This window comes from Amblyomma americanum, chromosome 1, assembly GCF_052857255.1.
Source record: "Amblyomma americanum isolate KBUSLIRL-KWMA chromosome 1, ASM5285725v1, whole genome shotgun sequence".
Classification (NCBI taxonomy): domain Eukaryota; kingdom Metazoa; phylum Arthropoda; class Arachnida; order Ixodida; family Ixodidae; genus Amblyomma; species Amblyomma americanum.
Window position 1 is genome coordinate 472,757,457 of NC_135497.1, and position 16,198 is coordinate 472,773,654.

Consider the following 16,198-nt stretch of genomic DNA (forward strand, 5'->3'; position numbering starts at 1 on the left):
GTGGGGCGGGGGGTAGAGCTTGCGCGAGGCTCTGTAGGCCTGCGTTATCTTGCTGAACGAGTGCATTCGCTCCGTCTCAAATCCCCAATCCGAGGCCACCTGAACCCAGTTTAAAGAACCTCGGGCTAAAAGGTTGGCGGCCTCGTTTCCAGGATTCGTGCTCTTGCTGACTTTTTCAATAAACATTTCATCGGATCTTCTGCACACGCTAGCAGTTACATAACTAGCGAAGATATAGGACACTCACGGGCTGAAAGTATATTTCTTCAGCCAACAGATCACGCAGAAGTATACAGAACGTTTATGTCCCTGAACAATAGTAAAGCGCTTGATATTGATAATATCCAAATTAAACCCATTAAGTATATTTTAGAGTACATAACTGCTCCACTTACATATATTTTCAACCTATCTATTGAATCGGGAGAATTTCCCGCTGCAATGAAGAAGTCTATATTGTCAGTTATATATAAAGGAGGCGATAAAAACTTACCAAAAAATTATCGTCCAATATCAATAATACCTACGTTTGCTAAAGGTTTCGAAAAGATATTGCACTATCGTTTTAACCAATTCTTTGAGAAGACTCATCTCATTTCTGATGCACAATTCGGCTTCAGAAAAGGACGTTCAACTGAGCTAGCTTTATTGGGGTTAAAAGAACACATGCTGCAAAATATACAAATGAAACTAATAACCCTTGGCCTCTTTATAGATTTTAGTAAGGCTTTTGATTCCCTTGATCAAGGTATCCTAACTCATAAGCTCTCAGTCTATGGGATTCGTGGCAACCCTTTATCTTTAATAAAATCTTACTTAGCTGACAGGCAACAGTGTGTATATATTCGAAACCACCAATCATCTCTACTACCTATAATCAGAGGCGTACCTCAGGGAAGTGTACTAGGCCCTCTGCTATTTAATGTCTATTTAAACAGTATTGTGAACATTGACCAAGGTTTAAAATTCATTATTTACGCTGATGACTGCACGATTTTGTTCTCTGGTCCTGATGTGAATGAACTAGTCACCAAGTGTAATCAACTTCTTAATCGGCTTCGTGAATGATCTGATATTAATCTACTAAAAATTAATCCTGCAAAAACGAAAGTTATGTTATTTTGTGCAAGAAACAAAAATTTTCGTCTAGAAAAAAGATCATTTGTGGTGGTGAAGAAATTGAAATTGTTCACGAACACACCATACTAGGTGTAACATTTTCTTCACACCTTACATGGGATTCGCATGTTGAGAAGATAATAAAAAACCTGTCATTGGTAACAGGTGCAATTGCTCGTTGCCGCGCGTTCCTTCCTGGTAAAATAAAGCTACAAATATATAATGCATTATTTGTCTCGCAAATAAGCTATTGCTCATTAGTCTGGTTGACAACAACTAAGACCAACCTAGAAAAAATTTACCTTCTGGAAAACAAAGCTATACGTCACATTGCCAATCTTGATTATCTAAGCCACACACGGCAAGCTTTTGAAACATTCAGTCTGTTAAAAATTCAAAGTATGTATGAATTCCGAATATTGCTTTCATTTCATCTGTCGTCATCCTTTAGGTCTATGATAGAAGGCACTGCGCTACTGAAACAGAACGATCACACAGTTAATACTCGCAACACAGACACTTGGTTAGTTCCCCATTTTCGCACTGACTATAAGTTCCAAGCACTACAGCACAATCTTCCAGTAATTTTAAATAGATATAAAGACATAAATAACCCTACTAAGAAAGCATTGCGTGAAATATGTCTTCAAAAATAATTCCTGACGTATAATTCGCGCCCAAGTACAGCTGCTCCCTTGTATCTTATGTAAATATGTTTTCTGTATTTCCCTATTGTAATTTATTGATGATTTTATGCTTTCTGGCTGTCCTGTTTTTTGTGAAAACTGTAACCTGACTATGTGTTCGTTTTGTGTGTGTGTGTATGTAAATGTTCTCAACAAAGTCTGCTTCTATGCCTTGTAACGGCTGCCTGGGCCTCGTCAAGCTGTATACCTACAGCTTTTAGTCCAGGCAGCCGCCAGAATTTTCTGGAAAATAAATGGAATTGATTTCAATTGAATTGAATTCCCAAATTGCGCAGGCACCCGTATAAACTCTATATGGAGGGGTGGGGGTGCATCGGGCGAGCCCAGTATGCCAAAAGCAGGGACGTGGACTCGGCCTGGCGCAAAATTTAGAATTGCAGTTTTAGAGTCTGTTAAAATGTACTGGGCTTCCGTGCGGGTAATTGCAGCCTCTGGGGTGGTGTCAGGGGGGAGAGGTAGTGTGAGGAGGGCGGATGAAGAGCAGTCCACCACGGCTGTGGTTGCATCGTCACTCGTGCAGGCGGCGTCCACCCATACGGCGTCCGGCTCGGAGCTGTACACTAGGTGGAGTGCCTTCGCACAGGCTCTGCGGCGCTGCTCTTAGTGGGAGGGGTGCATATTTTTTGGCAGTGGCTTGAAGACCAGCTCTCGGTGAAGGGATCGAGGAATGGGGAGGAGGGTTGGGTCGTTGGCCGGTATTCTGATTCCGAGGGAGTCCAGGATATACCGGCCTGTGGAGGTTTGTGTAAGCCTTATGTATTGGGCCTGTCGATGGGTCTCCACGAGTTCCCCGATCGTGTTGTGGAGGCCCAGGCCTAGTAATCTTTCTGTGGGGGTGTTGAGGGGAAGATGAAGTGCGACTTTGAATGCCTTGCGGATCAAGGCATCCAAAGTATATATGTCGTGTTTGGATAGTTCTAGGTATGGGTTAGTGTAGAGCACACGGCTCAGGACAAAGGCATGAATGAGGCGACAGAGGTCGCGCTCCTTCATGCCTCTAAGAAGACCCGAAAATCTGCGGATGAGATGCGATATCGAGCCTGCAACCTGCTTGAGTTTCTTGAGGATGGTGTCGAAACGCGGCCGCCGCAGTCGGGACAGAAGAACCCGGGTTCGGTCCCTACCGCTGCAGCCACGTTTCGATGGAGGCGAAACGCAAAGGCGCCCGTGTGGTGCGATGTCAGTGCACGTTAAAGATCCCCAGGTTGTAGAAATTATTCAGGAGCCTTCCGCTATGGCACCTCTTTCTTCCTTTCGTCTTTAACTTCTTCCTTTATCTCTTCCCTTACTGCGCGGTTCAGGTGTCCGCCGGTATGCGATTGTTTTGAATTGTAGAACTTTATTTGTCCAACAGATGTAGGGAAGGCTTTAAGCCTTCCCACCGTGACGACGGCCAGGAGTCTTCGGACCCTAGCGGCGGTTTCGGCCAGTCGGACGGTCTTCAGTTGAATCTCCGGATCGGAGCTGAGTAATAAGGTCTCCCATTGTTCTAAAGACTTTATCCTTCCCTCAGAGGGAGCATGTGGGCATTTCAACAGAATGTGATTAAGATCAGCCCTGGCTTTACATAGCTTACAGTGGCTGGAGTACTGACCCGGGTAGTAGAGGCTGCACGACAACGGGCTTGGAAACGAGTTGGTTTGCAGGCGACGCCAAGTGGAGGCCTGGCTCTTGTTTAAGGATATATCAGCCGGAAGATAGTTAACCCGCCCTAGTCTGTAGTGTTGTGTGATCTCTCTGTAACACACTAAGCGGTCCCGCCCCGTGAAGCCTTCGGATAGCCCACCAGCTCGGAAAGTAAGTCTTTGAGCTAATTCGTGGGAGGCCTCGTTTACAGCGAGAGAGGCGTGCGCTGGTGGCCAGATCGTTTCAATTTTCCTTCTATCTCTGCAGGTCTCCAGGATTCTGCTCGCCTCGGGAAAATTCTGCCTCTGGCAAAGTTCATCACCGCAACCTTAGAGTCGCTGACTAATTTTGGCTGAAGTACTTGCAATTTCAAGTGCTATGGCAGATTCTTCTCCAATCTGAGAGCAATCCGTTGGAACTGTGCCACTGGTCAGCAATCTAATTTCAGCGCTCGCTACAGCTAGGCCCATGCGGCCGTTGCCATAGTCTGCAGCACAACGTAGAGCACGTCCTTCGAGTTTTTGAAATGCTTTTTAAGAGCCTCGGCTCGTTTCTCTCTGCGTTCCTTGCGATGGATTGGGTGCATGTTTTTAGGTAGTGGTGAGATTATGAGTCGGTTCCGCACGCTTCGCGGCAGGTCGACTTTGATGCCTTCCTGCCCATCATAGTTAATGGTTAGCCTAGCTAGGACTTTCCTGCCCGCAGGGCTTCCCGCAAGTCTCGCATACTGCGAGATCCTCACTGCATCAATAATCTCCTTAAGAGTGTTGTGGAGCCCTAGAGCTACAAGCTTTCCATTTGCAGTGCGAATGGGAAGCCCCAGCGTCTGTTTTATACTTTTACGTATGATGCCCTGAATCTTCTTCTTCTCGAATGACCTAAAGCTGAGCAAGGGAGCAACATAAGCTATTCTACTTATAACAAAGGCCTGGACCAGCATAACTAGATTCACTTCTCTAATCCCGGACTGCCTGCTGGCAATCCTGCGGATGAGCCTCATAGTCTGCTGTGCGCAGCCATCTAGTTTCCTTATTGTTTTTAGCCATTAAAGCTGTTGGCCTGAATCAGAAGTTCTAGAACTTTGACTTTGTCCACTTTTGGAATGGGGTTGCCCCCAGCTGTGAGAGAGATTTGTGGTTCCTCCTTACTGGCCTTGCCTTTCGGTTGGCATAGAAGCAGTTTCTATTTTTGCGGTGAACATTTAAGTCCCCTGGGTCCGACGTAACCTTCAATTTCCTGGATAGCGTTTGGAGGGTGTCCTCTTTTTGGGCATCGCTGCAACTAGCTGTCCACAACGTGATGTCATTAGTGTACATGCTGTGGCTTAGTCCTTCAATAGCCTCCAGTCTTTCAGGGAGTTTGATCATGGCCATATTGAAAAGAAAGGGCGAGAGCACAGAGCTCTGTGGGGTCCCTTTGCTGCCTAATTTAATGTCATCCGATTTGCATTCTCCAATCTAGATTCGTGCTTCTCGGTCTGACAAAAAGTCCCTAATGTAATTGTAGGTTCGTTCACCTACTCCCAAGTCCTGAAGGTTCTCCAGAATGGCTTTCTGTGTGATATTATCAAAAGCTTTTGCTAGGTCAAGCCTAGGATTGCCTTTGCGTCCCCGGCTTCCGCATCGATGGTTTGGTGTTTTAGTTGAAGCATCACGTCCTGGGTGGAGAGCCTGGGCCTAAAGCCCACCATCGAATGCGGATAGAGGTCATTATCCTCATGTTGTTCTTGAGCCGCGTTTTAATAACGTGTTTCTAAGCTTGCCTGCACAACAGGTTAGAGAGATAGGTCTTAAGTTCTCTATCTGTAGTTTCTTGCCTGGTTTTGGTATCATCACCACCTTAGCGGTTTTCCACTGATTTGGTAGTTTACTCCCTTCCCAGCACTTCTGCATAAAGTTAGTTAATGCAGTTATAGAGTTATCGTCCAGATTGCGAAGCATTTTATTGCTAACGCCATCCCGGCCTGAAGCTGACTTGGTTTTGAGCCTGGCATCTCCGCCCGGACCTCCGCTTCGCTGATGGTTCGTCTAGGCTGGAGTTGCCTACGCCTTCATAGTTAGGTAGGGGTTCCTTGCTAGTGTCCTCTATGTATCTCCCCTGTATTTACTTCATTAGATGTACCTCCGTACCTTTGTACAAGTGAAGAATTTTTTGAAAGTTCTGTCGCTGCGCTGTTTTGCAGCCCTGTGGATCCAGCAGGTAGCGGAGTAGATTCCATGTCCTAGCTAGGCCTATATTTCCGTCCATCCTATCGCAGGTACACTCCCAGTTCTGCCTGGTTAGTGTTAGCGCGTAATCTTCTATATTTTTATTGAGCCTAGCGATCCGTCTCCTGAGATTGCGATTCCACCTTTGCCTCCTTAGCCGATTTTCCATGCTGAGCTTAGCTGACCACATATGGAGGAGGTGGCTGTCCGCTATTTCCAGTGCAGAGTCCTACGTTATCTCCTTGGTTGCGTTCTTGACGTCCTGGCCTAGTTTCTTAGCCCATTCATCAATATCCCTTATCTCACACACTTCCGTCTCGCTTATTTCGCGAAAGGCATCCATTCAACAATTAGCTGGTTTCTGCCTTTTCTCGTGGCAGCGCCTGCGCTCACCACTGTTTCGAGAATAAAGTGATCGCTGCCTAGGTTGCATCTCCCACGTTGTTGACGAAGGTGAGGTCGGGTGAGGTGTCTACGCTGACACTATTCCCCGTTCTTGTGGGCGTTTGGGGCTAGGTCATTAAGGTGAACCCCTCTTGCTGTGCATCCAGCCAGAGCTCCCTTCACTTAACTCCTTCTTTTGTGTACCCCCGCCAGCGTGTTGGGCGTTAAAGTCTCCCACCACTACCAAACCTTGCCTTTTGGCAATACGCAAAAGTTTTTGGAGAAGAGGTCCAAATCGGGCCTTCCTCTGTTTCGGGCTGCTATAGATATTGAGAACATAGAGGCTGCCTTCTTTATTTTGGCTGGAATGAGTTCAACAAGGACGTGGTATACGTTGATAACCTACGTGCCATGCTTAACGACTGCTAAGTTTCTCCTGACCAGGGTCGTTACCCACGATCTTCCATCATCTGTTTCTAAATGATAGGTAGGCCGACGATTTTGCCATCCCGCAGTTCCTGTAAAGCGATTACGTCCGAATTGTCCTTTGCCAAGAACGAGATGCTATAGGACCGCCCTTTTGCGACGGTACCCGCGGCAATTCCACTGCCAAATCGTGTGTTTATTGTGACTGGCCATGATTGAATTGTGGATTGTCACAAAGTGGTATTAGGGTCGCAGCCGTCAGTGATCCACCACGTACCTTCTGCTCTGTTTATTAATGCTCACCAATTCGGCCCTGTGTTTCTGGCTATCTTCCGATAGCGCCAGGATGGCTCGGAAAACTTCTGCGAACTCCGCCTGCCAGATCGCCTGGAAGTCGTCCATTTTCTTGCATAGATCTGGCATTGTGGGCTCTTGCGACGCATTCGCGCCTAGTTTCCTTTTCAGGTGGGAGCGGGTGTCATCTAATTGCATCTCCACAGTGCTTTCGACGGTTGGGTGGGTTTTAATCGTGTTAGCTGTATTGACTGCGTTAGCTACTTTCTTCTTCCTTTTTGGCTTAGCGTATTCTTTTCGAGGTCATCTACTCTCTTACTGCGAGACAGATTCTGCGCCATTTCTTTCCTCAAAATCAATTCTTTTTGTGCTCAAGCAGAACCACTGTTGTGTGTCTGGATGTCTCGCGCTGTCTCTTAGAGCTTGAAGACAAAATTGCTCGGAGGGTTCCTTGTTGCGAAGAATTTATTATATCAAAAGCTTGCTAGTCAGTCTAAACTAGTTAATAGATTTTTCAGTGCAAAAAATAAGTTAGGCAGGGTTTAATCATGGTTTATACGAAAGGTCGAGTGAAAGGATTACACAATGTTCGCAAAATTATGTTTTGATGCTCTACGCGTGTTGCTTCGCTCTAAAAACTTTGTACTTGCGGAAAGTTGTTCAACTAACTTCATACTTTTGCCATCGCTTGCGAAATCGCATTGTTTTTTCTGCGATAATAGTCAAGCAAATCAATGCGCAAGCAGAGCACAGACGACTTTAACCGCACCTTCGGCATCTCCTTTAGACTCCGCCACCACCGCCACCGTTTTTTCCACGCGGACAAGAAGGCACTGACGTAGAGTCACGTGGGGAAGCAAGCGCCCAACAAAACTGGTTTGCCGGTGTCCGGCGCCTCTTTCGATTAGAACACTGCACCGCTCCATTGCTCTCGTGGTTTTCGCCTCGTCGCCGCCGCGTGGTAAAGGAGGCCTCGGCGTCCGTAGTGCGTGGTCTCCACGTTCACTTGCTATAGCTAAGCGGGCGCCCCTGGAGCCATGTTGCGCCAGGGCCATAGGGGCCTCGGATTGTGTACTGATTTGGGGCAGAGGGGGCACGCTGCAGCTGTCAACGCCGCTTAATCGCCTCGAACAATCCGTTAACTCTAGGATACTTTAAAGCGAAAGCTTTACAACGCCATGTTCTGCCAGTTTCGCAAACACCATCATTTTTTTACCATCAGTACGTGCCGCGTGAAGCTGCCGAAATTGATGAGGAGGGTGAGCTTCGAAAGCAAAGGAACTGCGCATAGCTGGCCCCTGATTCAATGGACACCTCAGTCACGCTTTAAGCTACGTGGAGGCAGTGACAGATGTGTGCCGCGTGCGTTGGCACTGACAACGTTGTGGCAAAAACGCGGCACTGATGCCATAGGCTATCGGCGTTCATTGTGTTCATTGGTGTTGACGTTGACAACGTTCTAGACTCCGATGATTTTGACGAAAGGAAGACGCATAACTGGCTCTCTGGGTCAGAGGAGGCCTCAGTCACGCTTTGAGGTACTTACGTGGCCGTGGAGAACGTGTTGTGGGCTGCATGCATTAGCGCTGAAAAATTTCGTGCAGACACGCGGCACTGCAGCAATAGGCCACAGCGTTCATTTGGGGACCAACCACTCGCGCTCAAATATAATTTTACTGCCACCTGCCAGCGTGGAAGGCTGGGCGCGCTGCCTATTCAGTGTCCGCAGCACACTAAACGTTAGAGACGCCAAGCCGAGTCTATTTGCCTGATACACCAAAGCTTTCGCTCAATAACCAGGTTCAACAGTAGTTAGACCGCAGGTAATTTTTTCGCGGGTGAAGAAAAAGGCATCTCGTTGAGCATGTGACTTCCTGCGTGCTACTGATAGCCTTTAATGCTCAAAATACATTTAGTTGTTGTTGATGCTATGATGGGGGGGAGGGGGATACTGGCCCCGACGTATGTTGGCCTCGTAGCATCACTCTTGGGGGCCAGGGGAAAGGGATTGGGATTTTGGGAGGGGAGTGGGACTGGGCTGGTGGTAAGGGACGGGGGCAGCACTCCACAAGGTCACCGCAGACACAACATCCGGGGAACGTAAACCAAGTGCAGATGGAGAGGAACCAGGCACGCCGCAGCAGCCGACTCGCTGGGGTGGGGAAGATGAACGGCGCGCGCACGTCGGGGACTTGCCGGAGGCAAGGAGCCGTCACCCCGGAGCAGCCGGAAAGCCGACCAGGGCAGGCGAAGGCTGCAAGGTAGCCGAGGCTGCCTGCAGAGAGCCACCGATGGGCGGCCGGTGGAGACCGCGGGTAAACTGCTGGGAGGCAGCGCGGCGGGGTGCGCTGAGTACCGCCGTTGCCGGCGGCGAGCAGGGGCTGTAATGACACCAGGGCGTCAGTAGGCTGGCGTCCAGGGACCGGCGGTGGTGTCCGAAATTACGCTGGGAGCTGCGTCAGGAGGCAGCAGGGAGGGAACGCTGGAGACCGCCGTAGGAGGCAGCGCGTCCGGGCCCCGAGCGCACCGGTGCGCACGGGGAGGGCGGGAGGCAGCAATCGAGCCGCGAACTCGTCCAGGGCAGCACAGCAGGCGCCGAGGCAAAGGCTGGACCGCCGCCGTCGTAGCCCGCTGTGCCGGCTGCAGGGGTGTTCAGGAACAGGGGCCGCCGCCGCTGCAGCTGACGACGACGGCCCGAAGAGGCTCTCCCGGCGGTAGAGGGTTACCCGGCCGCCGAAGCGGCAGCCGGGTAAGTAGGCCTAGGTAGCGGTACGAGGGGCTCCGACGCGGGCGACGGGGCGGCCTAGTTGCTCCTAGGGTGGGGCGCCGAACGGCGCTGGACGCGCTCGGAGCTCCTGTCCAGAATCCAAAGGGCTGGCAGGAGGGTGGGCCGGGCGCGGCCGAGGCGAGTCGGGTTCGTTAAAAATGAACGCGTCTCGTGAGGAGGCAAGCAGCATGCGCTCTCCTCGGAGGACCGGCGGGACCGGCGAGAACGGGCGCCGACCGGACGGAGAAGCGAGCGACAAGACCGCTCTCTCGAAAGCTCCGGAGAGACGACATTTAGTTATGTCCGTTGGTCGAGGTCATTACTGCTGTGGATCAAGAGTCATTTCTGCTGTCTGGTGAATACGCTATAAACTAGTCTCTGACACAAGGCAAGAGAAATCGGCTTCACAGCGTTACGACACAGACACACTATAAACGCTTCAGGCCACCAAGTTGCAGCGAAGGAAGTCGAATAGGGCAGCTTTCGAGTGCACAGAGGTTGGGCAACGACGCGCATATAGCCACGCTGAAGCTCTCACCAGCACGATGAAAATCCACAAAGATGCCCGCCGAGCAGCTGCCGACAATGACGCTCCACGCACCAGCTGCACCGGGTGCCGTGTTTAGTCGTTGTCGCTGAGTGTTGAGCGCGTTTCTTCCAGCCGGATCGTGATGGCGTCTAGCTCACCTCGTTTGAAGATCACGTTGCATAAGAAAAGCTTCCTGATGTTAACCTGCCGGTCCGCCTCAGTTCGATATCGTCGGCACATTCTTTTTTTTTGGTTCTCCAAGCCACGCTGACGAACTCGATCTAGGTCACCGATCTGCCGGTCGAGGAGTATAATCTGTCGGCGGGCATTGTCTATCACCTTTTTGGTGGCAACCAAACGAGCTTCAAGCGTGTCAGTTCTGCTGGAGTGGGAACCCATCTTTCCATGCGCAGACGCCATTTACCGCCCGTCTTTGTCTTCTTCTCTCGTGTTCTTGATCACCCGGCGTGTTGTAGGCAGTAGGGCCACATGCAGTGGCTAGGCGGTCTGCGTGGCTTGGCTTGGCTGCGCGGCGGGGCGCCCGCGTTAATCTCGCGGCGCCTGGCACGCGTCTCGTGCTCGTGCCGGAATTCGCTGGGCTGGAATAAAGCTGTCCGTTTGGCGTCACAATGCTCTCGTTTTCCTCAACCCAACACGACGCAGCAGCGCATTTCAGAATATTGGGCAAAAATATTACAGGATTTCACTTCAGTCTGCTTATGACCGGAAATGCGAAAGTCGTTTCTGGTCCTCTTCCTTACTCGTTTTTTTTTTATTTTTTACCATTTTGCGTTTTTTTTTCTTTATACGCGACAGCATATACAGAAAGTTTTGTCAAAAAGCCTCTGCATCGTAATAGTACGGAAATATTACTTTCGGGTGTACACCGAGTTATGTGAGAGAGGCATCATTTCCTTTCCTTCAAATCAATCTTTATTTCATTTTCCTGGCCATTAGGAATCACCGCACGAAGACAACCATTAGTGACTCGGAATGCGGGTGGTGGTGAAAACAATTATTCAGAACGGACAGGAGGTGTTTGGATCAGCCCGTAAGGGAGCGATCCTTACAAACACTAGGTGGAGGTCCCTAGTTTGGGACCCCAGGGGCGGTAGCCGCCGCCCGGGCGCGCCCGACTAAGGCGGGCCTGTAAGTCGTGGCAGCCGAGCAGGGTCGCCTCCCAGTCCTCCCGGGTTGGGTTGGGGATGGGGGGAATGGCCGGGTTGGAGGGGCAGGCCCACACCATGTGGTAGGTGTCCGAAGACACCGCGCTACAGTGCGGGCAGTTGGCGCTAAAGGAGGGGTCGAAATGTTTTAGGGCTGCCGGGCACAGCAATGTATTGGTGAAGAGGCGGAGAAGGAGCCGCTCATCCACCTTCTTGAGGCCTTTACATGGGCTAGGGTAAAGGCGATGGCTATCTTGATAGTAGGTTGCGATATTTTTGAACGTATAGACCGGTTTAACATCGGGTTCCTGATCAGGTGGGGAGCAGAAAACAGCCCGGTGAGAGAGCGCGTGGGCGGCTGCGTCTGCTGCCTCGTGTCCTGCCAATCCCTGATGAGCAGGGGCCCATATGAGGTGACGGTGTGCGGGGTCCGTATCCCGTATGCAATTTTGGTATATTCGATAGGCTAGGAAGGGAGTGCAGCCTTGTTCGACGTTCCGACAGGCCCCTCGCGAGTCGGTGATTATGTATTTTGAATTGGAATGTGAGGCCGCGAGAGCAATCGCGACCTCTTCTGCTTGTGTTGCACTGCGGGCTCTGAACTTGAGGCCGTTAACTGTATTGCTGTTGTGAACTACCGCGGCCGTGTACCATCCCCCGTGGTGAGGGCCGGAGGCGTCCACGTAGTATACACTTGTTTTGTTGCCATAATATTGGGCTAGCGCTTCCGCTCGTGCCAGGCGCCGACCAATATGGTCTTCATGTCACATGTTTGCTGGAAGAGGCCGCACGTGGAGGGCACGTCTCCACAGTTCCGGGATGTGAAGCCTGTCTTCCATTGGAGGGGTGTGTTGGATATGGAGTCGAGCAAGAAGGCGGCGACCCGACTCCGTTAGCGACAAGCGCGTGTACTGGTTTGTAAGGTGCGCCTCCCGGAGCTCCCGGAAAGTATTCACCACCCCAAGGGCCTTAAGCCGGCTGTTTGAAGTAGTGATGGGGAGGTCAAAGGCACGTTTAACAATTTTGCGAAGGATGACCTCAAGCGTGTCCTCCTCTTGTTTCCGTATGTGGAGATAAGGAGTCGAATAGAGAATTCGACTAGTTACGAAGGCGTTTGCCAGCCGCAAGGCATCCTTACTTCGTAACCCTCCGCGTTTGTTGGAAACCCGGCGGACCATGCGGCCCACCTGGTACCCCACCTTACGAAGTTTGGCCAATGTAGTGTCTGGCCGCCTGTGTTTGTGGATGTAGAGTCCAAGCCCGTATCTCATCACTTTCGCGTATGGGACCACTCTGCAGAGAAAGAGATATTTTAGTTGTGCACTTCTGTGAGGGGCGGAGGTGCACAAATTTCGATTTTTGAGGGGAACATTGAAGACCGCAGTGGCGGGCGTAGCGGTCTACTATCGTCGCTGCTGTTTGCAGGCTGGTTTCAATGTCCCCTGTGCTGCCCTGTGTGGCCCACAGAGTGATGTCATCGGCGTACAGGGCGTGCTGCACGCCGGCGACACCACCCAGCTGGACCGGCAGGTGCATCATGGCCAGATTGAAGAGCAGCGGGGAAAGTACCGCGCCTTGAGGGGTTCCCCGCGTGCCGAGCAGGTAAGGACCATGCTCTCTATCTTGAATTCGAATGTAGGAATGACGATCCATTAAAAATTGGCTTATGTATCGGAATGTGTTGAGGCCACAGTCGGTGTGAAATAGGTTAGTGAGTATGATCTCATGTGTTACATTGTCAAATGCCCCTTTAAGATCCAAAGCGAGTACTACCCGGTCATTATGGCGGCATTCGAGGGGGTCAAGGACTTCCCGATTGAGTTGCAGGAGGACATCCTGTGCGGATCTGTGTGGGCGGAATCCGAACATGGTGCTCGCAAAGACATGTTTGTGTTCAAGATACGTTGATAACCGATCCCGCACCATCGTCTCCATTAGTTTGCCCACACATGAGGTGAGAGAGATGGGGCGGAGGTTATCTTTGTCAATTGGTTTGCCAGCTTTAGGAATAAAAGTAACCAAAGCCGCTTTCCATTCGATTGGCAGGGGGGTGTCCCCGCGCCAAATCGCATTGACGTATTCCAGGAGGGACTGGTATGCCAAGTCGGGCAGGTTCGTCAAAAGCTTGACGGTGACCTTGTCCCGTCCTGGCGCAGTGCCCCGTTTCATTTTGGCGAGAGCCGCCCGCAGATTATGGAGCTGGAAAGGTTGATCCAGCTCCGTGTTTTCTCTGCCTGCATAAGAGTACGCAGATCCACGGGGGTCTTGGGCTGTACACAGATACTGGTCCCGGAGTTTCTGTGCCAGTTGAGTCGGGTTGCCGGAAAAAGCGTGCATGGCTAGCTGCAAATGTTTTCGTGTTTTGGTTCGTGTTAGGGTTGGGTCGATTAGGGCTCGAAAGAGACGCCACGTGTTTCGGCTGGACATTTGTCGCGCGGCCGTGTTGCATCTATCTACCCAGTTGGAGTCGGCGAGTTTTGCCGCGTACTCTGCCGCTTTCTGGGTAAGCTCGGCAATTCGAGCTTTAAGTTTTTTATTGTGTTTTTGGCGTCGCCAACGGCGGACGAGGATGCGACGGGCTTCCCAGAGGTGTAGAAGGTGGTTATCCACGTCCGTGACACGCCTCTGAGAGCTGGATGTGTGTTTCATGCGAGGAAAGGTGTCCCAGCAGCTGTTGGGACCATGCTGTGTAGCCTTGCGCGGAAATGGGTGTATTATCAAGTGAGTTTAAATTTTTCCTGAATTTCGTCCAGTCTGGGATACGGGCTTGTGTTCTGGGACGCTTGAGGGGGCGTGTGCGTAGTGTAGTGTTAACGATGCAGTGGTCGCTACCGAGGGTCTCATCGGTGTTGAGCCAGTCTGCGTGTCGTATGTTGCGAGTGAAGGTTAAGTCCGGGCACCTATCCCGTGTCACAGAGTTTCCTAGCCATGTTGGGGGGACGGGGTCCGTGTGGAGGGTGAGGCCCAACGTGAACGCAAGCTCCGCCAGCCTACGTCCGCGCGACTCCTCCTTGCGATACCCCACAGCTGACTGGGAGCGTTAAAGTCGCCCACAATCAGCAGGGGATCGCGGCCCGCTACTCTTAGCACGCGGCTAAAGAGGTCCGCAAAAGTCACTCGCTTGAGTTTGGGAGCGCAGTACACGTTGAGTATATGCAACGGCGGGTCCCTGCGGAGGAGTGGTAGGATAGTCACCATTACATAGGAATACTCGAGCTTGAGGTCGAGATCCATTAAGTTGGCTGTGTAGGCTTTGTGAACGAGAAGACATAACGCCGGGTCCTGTTGGAACGTCGCGTAATTTGAAAGTGTGGCGCCCAGGCCTGGCTCCTGGAGGACAACCACGGCTGGTAGGGACTCGAAGGTTTCAAGGTAGAGGCGGAAATTGGCCCGCTTAGTGCGGTTTTTAAAGCCTCTACAGTTTCATTGTAATATGGAAGTTGATATAGCCGAATTGGAGATGGCGAAATTCCTTTGATTAAATGTGTCTCGCCATGATTTAAAATTCTTGAGGGGGAGGAGGAGGGATTGGCTGCCCCAGAGCCAGCTACTTGCGCCATCAAGGGGGTGATGATTGAAGGAGCGGGGCAGCTGTCCTCATTGTCCGAATTAATAATCAGACGGTTGAATTTTGAAGGACGGGATACGTCCCTAATGGGCCCCGTCCGACGGAGGAGGCGGGGGTTGTCCAAGATGTGTTTTGATACTACCGCGGGGACGGCAGATGTGACCTTGGTCAAGATTTGGTCCATGGCGGTCTCGATCATAGATCGTAATTTAGAGGAGATGGCGGAGATGGCTGTCACGAGGGCAGGCGAGATCTCCGCGTCGCTTTCCATTGCGTCCGAGTTCTGCGGGCTCGGAGCGGCGGACACCAATTTTGATTCTAATTTTTGAATTTTGTTGAGCCAAAGCTCATTCTGTGCCCGGAGCACGTCGATCTGTTTTTTGTATTCCGCGTCGAGTGTGGAGACGGTAACTGGGGAGGAGGGGGAATGGGAGGAGGAGGAGGCGATCTCAGCCCAGCTGCTTACCTGTTGTTTGCCGTGTTGAGACGCTGATGCCCGGGCGCCGGCAGAGCCATTTGTCTTGAGCGCCAGGAAGTGGCCAGCGTTCCTGCCGCTGGGCGGTGGTGGTGGGGGCGTAGTCTTGTTCCCGGGCGGTGACTTCACCGAGGATGATGATGATGACGTTTTGTTGCCGATGGCGTCAGCCCCACGCGGCGTTCCGCCACCGGCACCTGAATTGGTATGACTTGGCTGCCGGCCAGGTCGCTGTTTTCCAGGGAGTTCTGGGCGCCTAGCCTTGCGGCCGGGCACCTTGAGCTGCCTGAATTTCCCCGTACAGTCCCTGGAGCTGGTGGCGTGGGCTTGCCCACAGACTGCACAGGACGCAGCGCACTCATGCGGTGTCTTCACCCCGTCGACGGTCGACACCGCACGGCCGCAAAGGCCACAATTTTGATCCGGGCAGGGGCATGTGTCCGCTCGGTGTCCCACAGTACCGCACCGCACGCAGGCCGGGATCGTTTTCTTATATGCAGGTACAAGGTTGACTTCTGAGTTGTAATGAACGTATCGCGGCACCACCTTGCCCACGAAGGTGAGCGCCGCGACGTGTGATGTTCCAAGCTTGCGGATATCAGCAAGCTCTCCAGCACGCCACTGGATCTTGTTTTGCAGGGACTCACTGGTCTCGTGCTTGGCCACGGTGATGACGCCGCGGCACACGTCACCAGTGAGCTTCAAGTGGCCGTACATAGAGAGCTGGCCTTTCGGTGTTGTTAGTTCGAAGTCCCGCAGTAGCTTGTCGGCGACGTGCGGCTCTCGGGTGCCTGCCAGGATCAGGGTTTGCTCCCATGTGGGGAGCAGGCTGAGCGATGCTGCGGCCTTGGTGCCCAGGTAGGCCGCGAACGCTGCTCCCAGCTCACCATGTTGAAAGACATCCTTCAGAGCGACGGTCAACCGGGGTTT